Below are 16,149 nucleotides of genomic sequence, written 5' to 3' on the forward strand. Positions count from 1 at the left end.
GGGCGCACGCCTCAGTTTGAAGACCTCTGCTCTAAGGGGAAATTATAAGAGTAAGAGATGTGGTAAAATGGGATGTATTTGTCCTAAAAAAAAAAAAAGTGAAGCGATCTCTCAAGATTCCACATGATGATTTACCAAATTGCCCAATTAGCGCATGCAATATTGTCCTGTTTGGGTCATAAAATGTTTCAATTGTGCTGTAAAGGTAGCTGATGGTGGAATGTGAGTACAGTGTTGCTTTATAAAAGGGGACATTGTGGCAGTGTCTTCAGATATTCGGAGACTTCAGCAATGATATTATGGTGTAGAAGTCCCTGGAGGTGTGAGTGATCTCAGGGCAGGCCCAGCACCACTACTACCTCTTGTTTTCAGGGAATCAATCCATCTACACCATTGGGAAATGTGCCACTTTTTTAGGTCTCGCTGAAGCAATGCGTAAGCATTGTTTTCGGCGAGATTATAGTAAGCTGATTTCAAAACTCTACCCACTGCGTATCACATACAGTTCATGTGAGAGCCAGGCGCGTGCACAGCAATTTGCTCCCCCGACCCCTCCCACAAAGCAAGACAAGAACATCAAAACCATTTGCCAGCAGCCACTTCACGTGCTCCGCAGGTCATAAACAGGCCGCTCCCCCGTCATACTTCAAAGCTGCCGCTCCTCCGCCCGCCGCATCAGACTTCAAAGGAATGCCCCTCGCTCCCTATACAGTGTCTTACCCTGCTCTCGCGTTGGTCTGGCCGTGTTTTGCATCTCCAGCCCCCTCCTCCCACACCGTGTCTAGGCCCTCCCCAGCCACCCCTCCCCAGCCCCCTCGGCATCGCTGGTTCACCCTTATCTCCCTCCCCCTGTCTCTTGTTACCACGCAGGCTGAGCTATGCTGCACACAAGGGGTCTCTCTCCGCTCGAGACTACTGCCCAACGCATACAGGGTTCCCATTTGTGGCATATGTTGTCGGGCTCAACCTGCCCATTATGCATATTTTGTGCCGTATACCTTCAGGCACAACCCGCCTGAATTATATATGTATATATCCCCCGCTCCGCTTGGTTTCAAACTGTCGGTTTATCTACTTTCAAGCCGGCAACCATTACTTCCTCGTCCTCTCACGCTTGACCGATCTGGACTGTGGTTCTCACTCTTCCTTGCCCTGGCCTATTAAACCTATATTTTCCGCATGTGCCTTACCTCTTTAGGCACACCCCGCTCCATATTTTATATACTCCTCCATGCAGCCTGGGCTGGACAAGCATGTGACACAGCGATTCCTCCTGTTCTGTTAAGCAACGTTGCTTCTCACACGCCCAGTCCTTTCTCTCCCGCCGTCCAACGAAACCACGAACGGTATGCACAGTTTTCATCCTCTTACACATTGCTTTGTAATTTGTAATTTGTAACTGTGTTTTGTATCGCGCCAACTCACCTACAGGTCTCAAAGCGCTACTGAACAAGTACAACAACAAAGAAGGAAAAGAATATAGAAGTGTCTGATCTGGTAGCCGACTATCGAGATGGGAATGCGTCTTTGAAGAGTAAGGTTTTCAGGGACTTCCTAAAAAGGAGGAGATTAGGTTCTCTACGAAGTGCCTCCGGTAGCTTATTCCAGATGGTCGGAGCCTGAACTGAAAAAGATCTGCCTCCTTTTGTTGTTAACCTGAAACGTGGACAGGATAGCAGAAAAGATCCGGATGATCGCAGGGCGCGCTTAGGTTCGTATATCTCAAGCCTTTCTTTTATGTAGGCTGGCGCCTGTCCGTGGATTGCTTTGTGGCAGATACACATGCTTTTAAATTCTACTCTCTGCGTCATGGGCAACCAATGTAGCCTATAGAGCAGGGGGGAGGCATGAGTCCTCCTCGGCAGTCCAAAGATCAAACGTGCTGCGTCGTTCAGAATAACCTGAAGACGATTGATGGAATTTTTTGGAAGGCCGAGGTACAGCGCATTGCCGTAGTCTATTCGAGACACTATAGTGGCGGAGACAATAGTTCGCAGCATGTTTCTCGAGAGCAGGGGGGCGAGTTTGCGTAGTTGCCTGATCAGGTTGGTACAGGAACCAACTACAGCAGATACTTGGTTGACCATCGAGAGTTCCTGGTCAATTTTCATCCCAAGACTCTTGACACTACGGCACGGTTTTGGGGTGGGTCCTAGTTCTTGTGGCCAAAATAAATCATTCCAGGGGGAAGTAGAGGTTGAAACTACAAGCACTTCCGTTTTATCTGGATTGATTTTCAGCAAATTGGAAGACATCCAATTCACAGTAAATCGTAGTATGTCTTGGGCCAAAGACTGAGCCGATGATGTATTATCGATACTCAGCAACAGCTGCGTATCGTCAGCATAGTTAAAGACTTTACAATTCATATTTGCCAGGGACTCTATCAATGGTTGTAAGTACAGGTTGAATAAGAGCGGAGAGAGTGCTGATCCCTGCGGGACTCCACAGGCTAAAATGCCCACATCTGAGACCTGGTCTGCCAGCTGGATCTTCTGTGTCCTTCCTGTCAGGAAAGCTGTTAACCATTTGAGGGCTTGCTCTCCTATCCCAAACCTAGCCAGTCTGTCCAGGAGCAGTGCATGGCTGACGGTATCAAACGCCGCTGAAAGATCTAATAAAATCAGGGCGCTTGGCTTTTTACCGTCAGCCATGCATCTTAACTCATCTAGTACTGACAGCATTACTAGTTCCGTGCTATGGTGGGCACGGAAACCAGCTTGCCGCTCCTGGAGGAGGTGGTGAGATTCCAGGAGGGATGACAGAGATTTTAATACATGCTGTTCTAGTACCTTTGACAGAAATGGCAGCTGGGAGATTGGCCTGTAGTTCTTTAAGCTAGTTGGATCTGCTCCAGGCTTTTTTATCAGGGGTCTGATGCGTGCCTCTTTGAAGGTAGATGGTAGTGTTCCAGTGGCTAATGAAGTGTTAAAAAGATCTAAGATTTGGTCTTCTAGAATCGGCATTGCTAGCCGAAGGATGTCGGGCGAGCAGGGATCAGCGGGGGAGCCTGATTTAGTGGATGATACAAGTTGTCTCAGAATGGTGGAGTCAATTTCAGGAAAGCTGGTGAAGACAGGGATTGAAGAACATGGAGGAGGCGGTTGGTCGATATAAGAGACTGGGTTGTCCTTCTTGATATCAGACAAGATGGTCGCTACTTTTTCGAGGAAGTAACCTTGAAAGGTATCGCAATCGATCTGGATATCTGCCTTTTCCTCCTTCTTACTCAGCTCTTTCAGGATTTGAAAGGTCTCTCTCTGGATGTTAGTAGCATTATTAATGCGTGTCTCGTAGTAATCCTTTTTAGCTGATGTAATGAGCTTTTTATATGATTGAAACAATGATCTATATGATTCCCTGTCAATATCCATTTTAGATTTCCTCCAGCATCTTTCGAGGTAGCGAAGTTTTCTTTTTTGTTCACGTAAACCTTCGGTGAACCAGGGGGCTCCTTTCTCTACACCTTTTACTTTTTGTACTTTTTCAGGAGCTAGCTCATCGATTGATTGCCTAAGGGTGGTTGTTATCGCGTCATACTTTGAGTCTAGGTCTATGCTATCAGAGAAGGTAGTGAAATCCTGTTTGTATTTAGGCAAGACTTTGGTTAGGGTTTCTGAATTCACTTTCTTCCATTGGCGCACTTTTTTTGTTTTTAGCGGTAATTTGGCCTGGTAGATATTTTGCGGTAGGTCGTATAAAATAAGGTGGTGATCCGACCAGATACAAGGTGAGATACTTGTAATGACCGTTTTTGGTGTCGAGGACCAAATGAGATCTAAGATATGGCCTTTTATATGAGTTAGAACTTCCACGAGTTGTGTCAGTCCAAGGGCGGTCATGATAGTCTGTAAAGTCTGGACGGATGAGTTTTGATCACTTTTATCCCAATGGACATTAAAGTCACCCGTTACCAGAATGTTTTTATAACGTGTACATAGATCTGATATAATGGGAATGAAGAGATCATTGAACATGGGGGTACTTTGAGGTGGGCAGTATACTGTTAAGATAATAAGACAGGAGTTGTTCGAGGTAATTTTTATCCCCAGTAGGTCAACGGTGTTTATGGTCTCTGCTAAGATTTTGGTTACCATAAGTTGCCTTTTAAAGATCGTTGCTACACCCCCACCTCGGGCCCCCTCTGGTCGATTATGCCAGATCATATCATACCCGCTGGGAAGGGCGGCAATGATATCCGGGGAAGAAGCATCACTCAACCATGTTTCGGTGAGTGTTAGGATATCGATAGTCTCGTCCTGTAAGAGGGTGAAAATTTCCAAATGGTGTTTCTGCAATGACCTGGTGTTGAGGGTGGCTAGCTTTGTGGGGGTTGAGCGGCTTAAGTTCTTACGGCTAGGGGTGTGCAAGATATGATTTTCCTTAAGAGTGGCACATATAGCAGGAGATAGAGTATACCTATCAGATTTCAGAGTTAGGAGATCTGCTGAGGAGTAACAGGTGCGCGTGCCAGAGTCCCTAAGCCCTAGGCCCGGTCGTGCGCGGACGGGCGCAGACGGGCAGGACTCGGGCACGACTCCGGCGCAGATCCGGCGCGTCCGCTGGTCGCGTCCGCTGCGCGGAGCCATTATTGCCTGTTTTTATAGCGCTTGTCTATGGCCTCCCCAACCCAGCCCGACCCAAGATGGCCGCCAAAAACCGGCGCCCAGCCCTCGGCGTCAATACTCAGCCGAGGGTGGGCCCGGAGCTACAGGGAGGGGGTGAAAGAAGATTTTTAAAGCACTGCTAAGCGCTGGGGGGTCTCTACACTCTGCTTTAACCTGGATAATAAAATTAGGAAACACAAGTGTCCAGCGAGTAAAATCACGAAAATACAAATAAAATTCCAGAAAAGGCAAGAGACCTCCCGGCTTCCGCCTCAGGAGGGGAAAGGTGTGTGCAAATGTCAGAATTACCGCTTTCCTGGTAACTGGCGCCTTTTATAGCGCTTGTCTATGGCCTCCCCAACCCAGCCCGACCCAAGATGGCCGCCAAAAAACCGGCGCCCAGCCCTCGGCGTCAATACTCAGCCGAGGGTGGGACCAGAGCTACAGGGAGGGGGTGAAAGAAGATTTTTAAAGCACTGCTAAGCGCTGGGGGGGTCTCTACACTCTGCTTTAACCTGGATAATAAAATTAGGAAACACAAGTGTCCAGCGAGTAAAATCACGAAAATACAAATAAAATTCCAGAAAAGGCAAGAGACCTCCCGGCTTCCGCCTCAGGAGGGGAAAGGTGTGTGCAAATGTCAGAATTACCGCTTTCCTGGTAACTGGCGCCTTTTATAGCGCTTATCTATGGCCTCCCCAACCCAGCCCGACCCAAGATGGCCGCCAAAAACCGGCGCCCAGCCCTCGGCGTCAATACTCAGCCGAGGGTGGGCCCGGAGCTACAGGGAGGGGGTGAAAGAAGATTTTTAAAGCACTGCTAAGCGCTGGGGGGTCTCTACACTCTGCTTTAACCTGGATAATAAAATTAGGAAACACAAGTGTCCAGCGAGTAAAATCACGAAAATACAAATAAAATTCCAGAAAAGGCAAGAGACCTCCCGGCTTCCGCCTCAGGAGGGGAAAGGTGTGTGCAAATGTTAGTCACCATCTCTGTTATCTCCCCTCTTTTTCTCTCCCTTTACCACCCCATGATCACGCCCTGTTTTGCCCTTAATGCCGCACCCCTAGACTCATGTCGCCAGCACACCAACATAGTAGGCCACATGAGACGCTACATTACTACTACAGTTCCACTGTTCAGTCTTCAATACACCTATCCTATCCTTATGTTTATTTACAGGCATGCCTTAGCGATGTTAGCTCTAACTTATATCTTGTCAGCACGCGCGTGCGCACAACTCGCGTCACCACTTGCGTTTTTTTGTTTTATTATTATTTAATTTGGCAGACGAGACAGTGCCTTTTAACTTGGCCTTTAAAGCCTTTTGTAGGGCCGCGTTCTGTGCTCTCAGCCGCCCACACCCGGTACTCCCTTGCTTTGCTGACACAGTCTTTTCCGACCGTATTTTCTGTTGTACAGTCCCCCCTCCCCTACGCCCTCGAGGCCACGAGAACAGGATGGGATGGGATTGAAGCTGGCATGAACAGGAAGTTCACAATAATATCAGTGAGCCAGTAACAATTTCTCTTCAACTTTTGACAATGCAGACGTAAAAAGGGACACCTTAGGACAAACTCTTTAGTTTCTAACTATTGGAATGGCAGCCAATCTTCCATCTCAACCAGTGCTGGAAGAAACTTCGCTTCGGAAATACATACATTGGGGGTCAAGGTGTGGCAACAAAAAGGGGGTGGAGTTATGAAGGGCGGGGTAATAATTGTAACATAACTGGTGATTACTGCATATACTGGAGAGATCTGTGTTTTGTCTAGTCATAGATTTGACACATGGTGTAACAGGCAGATCTAGATTTTTATTTTATGTGGTCAGGTAATTGGGCAATGGCTTTTGCCAGCGAGATCCTTTTATCAATACAGACAACCCCAAGCATTACATTACATTTGACATCCTGAGTTTGTGTTTCTCCCAGCCATGAACTATTGACATATAGGGCCTTTTTTATGAGGCCTTGTGACACACATCAATCAAAAAAGGAACACAAGGGGGGCGTGGCCGGGCAAGATGGCCGAGCAGACATGACCTGCATCGGCTCCCGGTCCGCGCGCTGTCTAGCGTGAATTATTGGCGGCTTTCCCTTACGGAATCATCCCCTCGGCATATCCGCGGGTGGCGGAATATGTGAGGCACCGGCTGCGGCGTTCCAGCGGCTCTCCGAGGGCTCGGGGAGCCCCGTGCGCCTGTTCTGAAGTCGGAGGGGACCACGAGGACAAAATGGCGGCCAGGGATCGGCACTGAGCGGCGGTAGTCTAATGCTGCTCTGCGGCAGAGGTGACGGCCGCGGAGGACTGCTGAAGGCTTTGGAGCAGCAGGGGTGAGGGCGGTGAGCTCCGATATTACTGCGGCAACATAGGTACTTGCCAGACACTTAGAGGTGGCAGGCTCTCACGTTGCCTGTCCTCATAATGGAGGCAGCGGCGACCTCTCGAGAAGCGCTGCCCCCGGCCTGAAGGTGACGATTTAGGAGCGCTGAAGTGGGGCTGGGATGAGCTACCCCCAGGGGCACTACCACTGCTGTGATTTGCGGTACGAAGTGATATTTGCGGAGACGTCCCTCTCAAGACAGCCCATATCGCTTAGAAGGGGCGCAGTGACGGACGGGTGGTCTCGAGGTTTGCGCTACTGATTCCGGGGCATCACCATTTGCCGTTGCTCTGTTCTGGAGGGCCCCGGTCACTCTGGGCAGATTGGGATCTAGGGCTGTGGCTTCTTAGCGGTGCCAGCTATCTAGTGTAAGGCGCATAGCCCCAGCGCAGATGCCCACCCGGACAGCCTGTTCCCCGGTGGATAGAGTGGTGACCTCCGCTGAGTCCTGAAGTCGAGCCGGGCGCTGGAGTAAGCTGTCGCTCTATCTTCCCCTGTGTCTACGTTAAGTACAGGATGGGTGACCCTGCGAGGACTGGTGGGGCCCCCTCCTTATGCCGCCAAAGAAGGGCACGAACAAGGGGACCGGCAAGGTGTCGGATTTCTTCACCTCCGCTGACAATCGCCCAGCCCTCAAGGGAGACACTAACAAGGCGACCATGGCCCTCACGAAAGCTGACTTGCTGTCCATGTTTAAAGATTTCAAATCCCAGCTTCGAACTTAACTCAGTCAAGACATCAAGTCCTCTATGGATCAACTATGAGCAGATTTATCGGAGCGACTGGCCTCTCTGCAGCAGGACGTTGACTCGGTGGGCACCAGAGTCCTGGACTTGGAGACGCAACACCAGGAACACAAGCATCTAGCTGGGGAATACCGCGACGATATCCAAACCCTTAAGGAACAACTACAGCAGACGCAACTCTAGGCCGAAGATCATGAAAACCGTGCACGGTGGGAGAACATCTGGATTAAAGACCTTGAAGAAGGCGCAGAAGGGCCGGACATAGAAGCATTCCTGAGCCCCTAGAAACGTAAAATAAAATTGGACAGAGTGCACAGAGTAGGTCCTCCGCAGAAGGGTGATCGAAGACGGCCTCGCGACGTGCTGGCAAAGTTCCATTCCTATAAAATCAAAGAGGCGGTTCTGCAGGCGGCCTGGGCGAAGGATTCTATCTCCTTCCAGAACTTTTCATGCGCTGTCTTCCAGGATGTCACCCCCTCCACGTTGGCTCGCAGGCAGACGCTGCGCCCTATCACTACCAAGCTCCAAGCGGATGGTATCAGATACCGTTGGACATAACCTTTTGGTCTTAGTTTCGAAATCTGCAACAAGAGGCGACATATCACCGACTTGAAGGATGGTCTGAGTCTTTTGGACCTCCCATCGGAGGAGGGGGGTCCTTCTTCTTAGACGTCTGGTGATTCTTCACAGGGGGCTACATCCAATTCGACATGGGTGCCGAGCTCGAGAAGAGGGAGACGCTGACAACGATCAAAAGAGCTTCCGCTGCTGTGAGTCTACTGGGCCCCATGGGAGGGCTCCGCTTTGCCTCGAGCCCTCGCACCCAGGGCTAGGAGATTCCGAGGGTTCCAGGGCTTCGGCAAAGGTGAGACTGTATACTTCCCATGACAGATGTAGCGTTCCCCTCTGACTGACTTTCTCTTTTTAGGATCTAATATGAGGGGACAGGACCTTTTGTTGTGCATTTCAGGCTGTTGATTGATAAGTGTACTTTCACTAGAGGCCTTAGGTTTTACCCTTGCCCCTATCGGGGGCGAGAGAATGGCCTACACCTCGAGATGGCATGCTTGTTAGAGGTCATAGACTCATTGAATGTTGATCCGCAGTATATCTGAAATTTGTTGGATGCAATCGAGCTGCCTTATTGCCACAATGATTCTCTCATGAGATCACGCCGAGATGGGGCGCGGACTGGGCCCCAGAACCCATTGTCCCCCCTGGTCCATGTGGAGGTGTATTCGCCCTGCAATGCGACCGAGCACTAGTTTTTGTTTACTGGTTTGGTTCCTTCTTTTTTGGGTTTCTGTGTGGTTTGAGGGGGGGGATGAGTGGGGAAGTGGTGGCGGTGTTTCTTTGGTTTTTTTGCAGAGTGTTTTCATTCTGGTGGTCTATGATTGTGATGAAGATGCAAGGTGGGAGGGGGAGGAGCAGTGAAGGTGCCTATTCACTTTGGGAGAGGGGGGAGACATATGGGCGTCTTCAGGGTCCAGTGGGACACTCAGGGAGGGGTGATATCATTGTAGGTAGCCCCTCAGTAGATTCTGGGGAGTGGAGAGATTCTGAGCCTCTCAGGGCGCAGCGACTTAGTCCCAAACTCTGATGCCGATCACTATTGGGATGTGGAACATCAAAGGGCTGAATTCTCCCCAGAAGCGCCAAAAACTTTGAAAATAGGTCATAGACCACCAGCTGGACATATTTGCCCTCCAAGAGACCCACTTGGTCAAGACGGAGGACTCACGTCTCAGGCACAAACAGTTTCCAGTCATTTATCGGTCCTCTGCCTCCACGAAACAGAAGGGGGTGGCCCTTATGTTTTGTTCGGATTTACAATTTCAACCTTTGGGGGTCCAGAGCGATAAAGAAGGACGCTGGGTCATGGTTAAGGGCTGACAGAGGGGAAGAGTGTGTACCTTCATAGTGGTGTATGCTCCTAATACTGGTCAGACTGGGTTCCTCCACACTCTCCTGGGGAAAATTACAGTCTTTGCTGAGGGGCCATTATTTCTTCTGGGTGACTTTAATCTGGTGTGGCAGAAGGACCTTGACAGCACTCACTCACAAAGACCAGACATGAGCTCATTTTCCCAGGACACACAACAGAAGATTCGAGTCATAGGTCTTGTAGATTCTTGGCGGGTTCTGTAATCCCAATCCCGGGATTACACATTCTTCTCCCACGTCCATCGGTCCTATTCACGCTTGGACTACAATTTTCTTAGCCAGTCACTTCAGGGTGATCTCCGCGAGGCCAAGATCTTTCCGCTGTCAAGCTCAGATCATAGCCTGTTCTCGATCTGTCTTGACTGAGGTGTGGGGGGCCGGACTACACCTTGGTGGTACTTCCCGGCATCATTGGTTCATGACAAAACCTCTCTCGATAAGCTGAGGGGGGCCATCACTGACTTCTTTTCTCTTAATGACCCAGAGGACACATCTGTATACAACACGTGGGACGCCTTTAAGGCGTTCTTTAGAGGACAGTGTCTAGCCCTCAATGCCGCTCTTAATAAGCAGCGGGGCTGGGAGAGGGAGCAACTGGAGGAGGAGCTATCCACTCTGGAGAAAGCCCACAAGACGAACCCCACTAGACAGATACAATGCAACCTGACAGCGGTTAGGAGTAAACTCCGGGCGCTCTATAACAATAGGGCGGAATACACCTTGCTGAAATTGAGGCATTTATCCTACTAGCAAGGTAATAAAGTGGGTAAACATCTGGCTAGGCAGCTAGGGGACAAAAGAGAGCGAGAATATATAGGGGGCATTCAGGATACTTTGGGTGAAATTACGCACAGGGAAGAAGTCAAGGCAGAGCTCTTTGGTGCATTTTATGAGCACCTGTATTCAGGGGATTCTCTGGATCCGGCCTGCAATCTGAGTACCTTAGGACCCTGCCACTGCCCCAGGTCTCTGCGGAATGGAACAAAACGCTCTCGGCTCCTATCATTAGGGAGGAGGTGATGGCTGCCATTAAGGCTCTGAAACCTCACAAGGCCCCTGGGACTGATGGGTATACAGCTATATTCTATAAGACTTTCTCCTCTGACCTCAGCCCGTATTTGGTGGTCTTGTTTAATCGTATGGCCGACGATGGTGAGACCTCTGGGACTATGGCGGAGGCCATGATTTCAGTTATACCTAAACCAGGGAAGGACCTTAGTAGATGTGCCTCCTACAGGCCTATTGCCCTCCTGAATCTGGATGCGAAGCTATACTCCTCCATAATCGCGAAAAGGCTTAACGACAAAATGCCAGCGCTCATTCATCCAGACCAATCTGGATTTATTAAAGGACGTCAGACCCATGACAACACTCGGCGTGTAGTGCATCTGATTGAGAAGGCCAATAAGTTTAAAATCCCGGCAGTACTGGTGTGGCTCGATGCCGACAAGGCATTCAATAGGGTGGATTGGGGCTTTTTATTTCAGACCTTGACAGCATTCGGCTTCTCCCCTAAATTCTTATCCATGATCTGTGCTAACTATCTATCCCCTCGAACTAGGGTCGCGGTGAACGGGTGCCAATCCTCCATTTTTAATCACTCGAGGGGCACTAGGCAGGGGTGCCCCCTTTCGCCACTACTTTTCGCCTTAAGCATAGAGCCTCTGGCGCTGGAGATCAGAGCTAACTCTGATATCCGGGGCCTGCCCTTTACAGGAGAGTCACACACAATCACCCTATTTGCGGACGATATCCTTCTATCCCTCTCTGAGCCGGCCCACTCCCTCCCGGCGGTGCAGTTGGAATTAGAGCTATTTGAAGCAGTGGCAGGCTTTAAAATCAACTTAGATAAGTCATACATACTCAATCTCACTCTACCCCACTCCGAGGTATTTAGGCTTGGGGCACTCACACCTCTTCCATGGGCGGGGACCTCTATTCAATACTTGGGGGTACATCTGACACCTACGCTGGGGAAACTGTACTCTGACAATTTCCCCCCTATACTGACACGGATCCAAGCTGATCTTGCTCGATGGAAGCCTATGTTCATATCATGGATGGGTCGGATCCACGCTATCAAGATGTCCCTTCTGCCTAAGCTGTTGTACCTGTTCCAAGCCCTACCCATTGAACTAGACGGGGAGTTTTTTTGGTGAGTGAAGACCATGATTCTACGCTTTATCTGGCAAGGGGGACGGGCGCGCTTTCTTTTTCTATTCTGCGCCGTCCAAAGAAGGAGGGAGGGGTGGGGCTCCCAGATATCCGCTTATAATATAAGGCAGCTCAACTTCGGGTGTTGGTAGAGTGGGCGCAGTTAGAATCGGAAAAACAGTGGCTTTATATGGATCGTAGTGTTGCAGGGAGGACCATCTGGGATCTGGTCTGGAGGCCCAAATGCGACAGACCTAGCAATGTGTATATCAGCACACCCACTTGCACAACCTTGAGAGTATGGGACTCGGTGTCCAGGGACGACAGGTGGAGTACCTTCCCCTCCCCATTCACACCAATCCACTTCAACCCTGCTTTCCCCTGGCATTGGGGGAGGACCCCTTTGTGGCTTGGAGGGAGGGAGGGTGCCTTGCATTAACACACCTCTTCCACAACTTCGACCCACTCACTTTCGATAACTGTAAGCGGGACTATGGGGTGTGAGACACAGAGAGGTACCACCATGCACAACTACTCCACTGGGCACTCACCCCTCAGGTGCGGGATGCGCCTACATGCCCCCTCACGAAATTCAAGGCCTTTCTCACTAGGACCTCCTCGATGAAGGGTGTCATCTCATTCATCTACGGGTTCTTGCTCTCCACGGCAATCACACCCCGGCCACGATACATGTCTATGTGGGAGGGGATTCTCCAGCAAGATATCACTGACGAGGAGTGGTTGCACTTATGGGCAGACATCTCAAAGGTTTCAAGCCAGTGGGCTGGAGGTCGACACACGGGACGCCGATTTTGTCAATAATCTGATGGTATCCGAAGTACATGAATTACGGAACCACCTTGGCTTAGTAGCAGACTCCTACATTAGCAAATACCTTTTTACATCTACCGTGTGCCTTTTTGAAGATATTTTAACAGTACATAAACTTCTATTGCATATTTACTTGTGTGCCCAGCAGTTGTATCGCTGAGACTGTTCTGGTTCACCTCATCATATGGTGTCACCTAGTATTCAGCAAGATTGCAGTTCCTGAGAAGTTTTTTAACTCGCTGGACGAGAGATGTTTTTTTAGCATAAGAGGTACCTACCCTATGCGGTTACGCTTTGATAGAAACCTCTGAGAATTGTTGGGAAGACATTTCATGTAACCCTGATGAAGGTGGTTTAATCCTATGATCCACCGAAACGCGTCGCACTAACAAAAAGGAGGATTGTGTTTCAACTATTTAGAAAATAATTGACACTTTTGTCGAAATTAATTTTCTGTTTCTACCTCCTTTTTTACTAATAGGAATTTATTGTTTCCTTACTTCTAATGTTCTTCCTTCTTTTTAATTATTGTTGAATTATTATTTTTAAACATTGCATTGTGTAATAAATTGTCCAGATCTTTTCATAATTTCATTTGTGTTTTGCCTCATAAGTACAGTATTTTTTTAATCTATGTGTTTTTGGTTTAAACTATGTATTGAACGTTTGTCACTTGAATAAGGTGTCCCAAAGGGAATTTTTGCTTGACTAAATAGTCTTCTTGGTACCCTATCCCTTTGGCTGTGGGGTCCCTCTCTCTTTTATTAGAGCCCACATGAAGACCATGATGGACTGGTACCTACATCCGGCCAGGCTCCGACAGATTTTTCCCGGTACCTCCGATAGGTGTTGGAGGGGTTGTGGGTTCTTAGGGGACTTTCAGCATATCTGGTGGGACTGCCCCATTATTCGCCCCTTCTGGGAGGAAATTGTAGCCCACATTAAAGAGATGCTAGGTTACCCCATCCCCACATCTATGGCCACTACCCTTTTGGGACTATGAGACTCGGCCTTGGAACACCAGACTAAAGCGGATAACAAGATTATGTGGCTCAGTATTGAGGCGGCCAAGCTCACCTTAGCGGCGGCGTGGAAGAAGAAAGAGGCTCCGGCCATCTCCCTTTGGCACTCCCACTTATGGAAACTGTTGAGTTTAGAGCGCATGGCTGATATTTTTAGGGATGACTTTAAGAACTTTGAGTTTCGGTGGGGTCCTCTGGTATCTTTCCTTTCAAGAGGCCTTCCATCAGCAGTTTTCCCTGCTAGTGTTAGGGCCCTTCACCTCTTCCAGCTCTGAGACCTCGGGGCTATAGAAGTTCGATCCTTAGACCTATGCATTGCCGCCACCACTGGGGTGGGGTTTGGGAAGGGGGGTTTGTTTTTTGATCTTTGCCGTTTTGTTTTTCTATTTTCTCTTTCTTTAATGACAATGCCCATAGGGAGCATTACACGGGGAGGCGCTCTGACCTCACGCTTCAGACTGAGGCGGATGTCGCCTACTCTTGGAAAGTGCAGGACATTCTACCTAACGACTAGAGCATGGACGTCCTAAGGTACTGATACTTACCTTCTCCATATAGAAGGCTACAGAGCAAGCCCCGTTCTTGTTAGAAGCTGTAACCCTTAGAGAGCTGCATTGTGGTCTTTGTTTAGGTGGCGTTCTTGGCCTGTTCTGGTCTATTGTTCTATGGCTTTGTTATGATTGCCCCCCCCCTGCGTGGGATGATGCGCGGGATTGTCGCATCTTACTTGTTAAAACAATAAACATACTTTTGACAAAAAAAAAGGAACACAAAAGCAAAAAAAAACTAGACCGCAACACTAACTAACGTAACTATCGTTAGGGGACATTGGCACATCCACCATTTTCATTTACATTACAAGGATATACACACACACAACAACACACACACACTACAAACAGCACACACAATGAGATAAAAACATACACACCCAACACACACACACAAACACCGAACACTACAACTCCACATACACAAACATACACACTCACACCACCACACACACACAAGACCCCCACACACATCTGCAACACACACTAACACACACACAGACAACACCACACACACACCCAGCACCATAAAAAACTACAACGCAAAAGCACACAACACACTGCAAACACACACATACAACAAACACACACCCACAACAACACACTCACAACCACACACTAACACCACACACACAAATCCCCACACACAACCCACACACACAACACTACACACGCACACACACCACACACACACACCACACACACACACCACACACAAACTCCCACACACAAACCCAAACACACAATGCCACACACATACAACACACACATACAATCCCACACACATACAACACCACACACACAACCACCCTTAAACACACCCACCCACACACACCATCCACGCCCACACACACACAAACCACACACGCACACTGACACACACACACTACAAACAGCACACAATGAAATAAAAACACACACACAACACACACACACACAGACACTGAACACTACAACTCCACACACACAAACATACACACACACCACCACACACACAACACCCCCACAAACATCTGCAACACACACTAACACCCACAACAAACACACACACACACAGACAACATCACACACACACGAGCTCCCACAAAACACTACAACACACCGCAAACACAAAGAAAAACAATACACATACAACAAACACACACCCACAACAACACACACACAACAAACAAAAACACACATCACACAAAACAAAACACATACAACCACAACACACAAACACAACACTACACACACACAACACCACACACACACCACACACAAACTCCTACACACACACACTATCCCAAACACACAACGTCACACACATACAACACACACATACAATCCCACACACATACAACATACACACAACCACCCTTAAACACACCCACCCACACACACATCCACACACCCACAAACACACACCATCCACACACGCACACCGACACACACACACAAACAGCACACACACCACGCACACACACGCACACACACCACACACATACCCACCCCCCACACAAACACACGCCCCCAAAAAAATACCACACACAAAACACACACACAAACCCCCCACACACAAAACACAACACCCACACACCACCACAACACACACAACAATCTATCTAACTCTCTATCGATCTATCTAAGGCACTCACTCTATATATCGCCCTCACTCTATCTGTCGAGCAAGCGCAATAGCTACATCTGTCTATTTATCTATCGCACTCACTCTATCGCCATAACTCTATCTATCAACAACACTCTATCTAGCGCACTCATTCTATCTATCGGCCGGACACTAACTATCTATCGCACTCGCTCTATCTATCTATTGCACTTACTCTATCTATCACCATCACTCTATCGACCGTTCGCAGTCAATCAATCTATCGCCATCCCTCTATCTAACTATCGCCCTCACTCTATC

The sequence above is a fragment of the Lissotriton helveticus genome, chromosome 7 (genome assembly GCF_964261635.1).
Source record: "Lissotriton helveticus chromosome 7, aLisHel1.1, whole genome shotgun sequence".
NCBI lineage: Eukaryota > Metazoa > Chordata > Amphibia > Caudata > Salamandridae > Lissotriton > Lissotriton helveticus.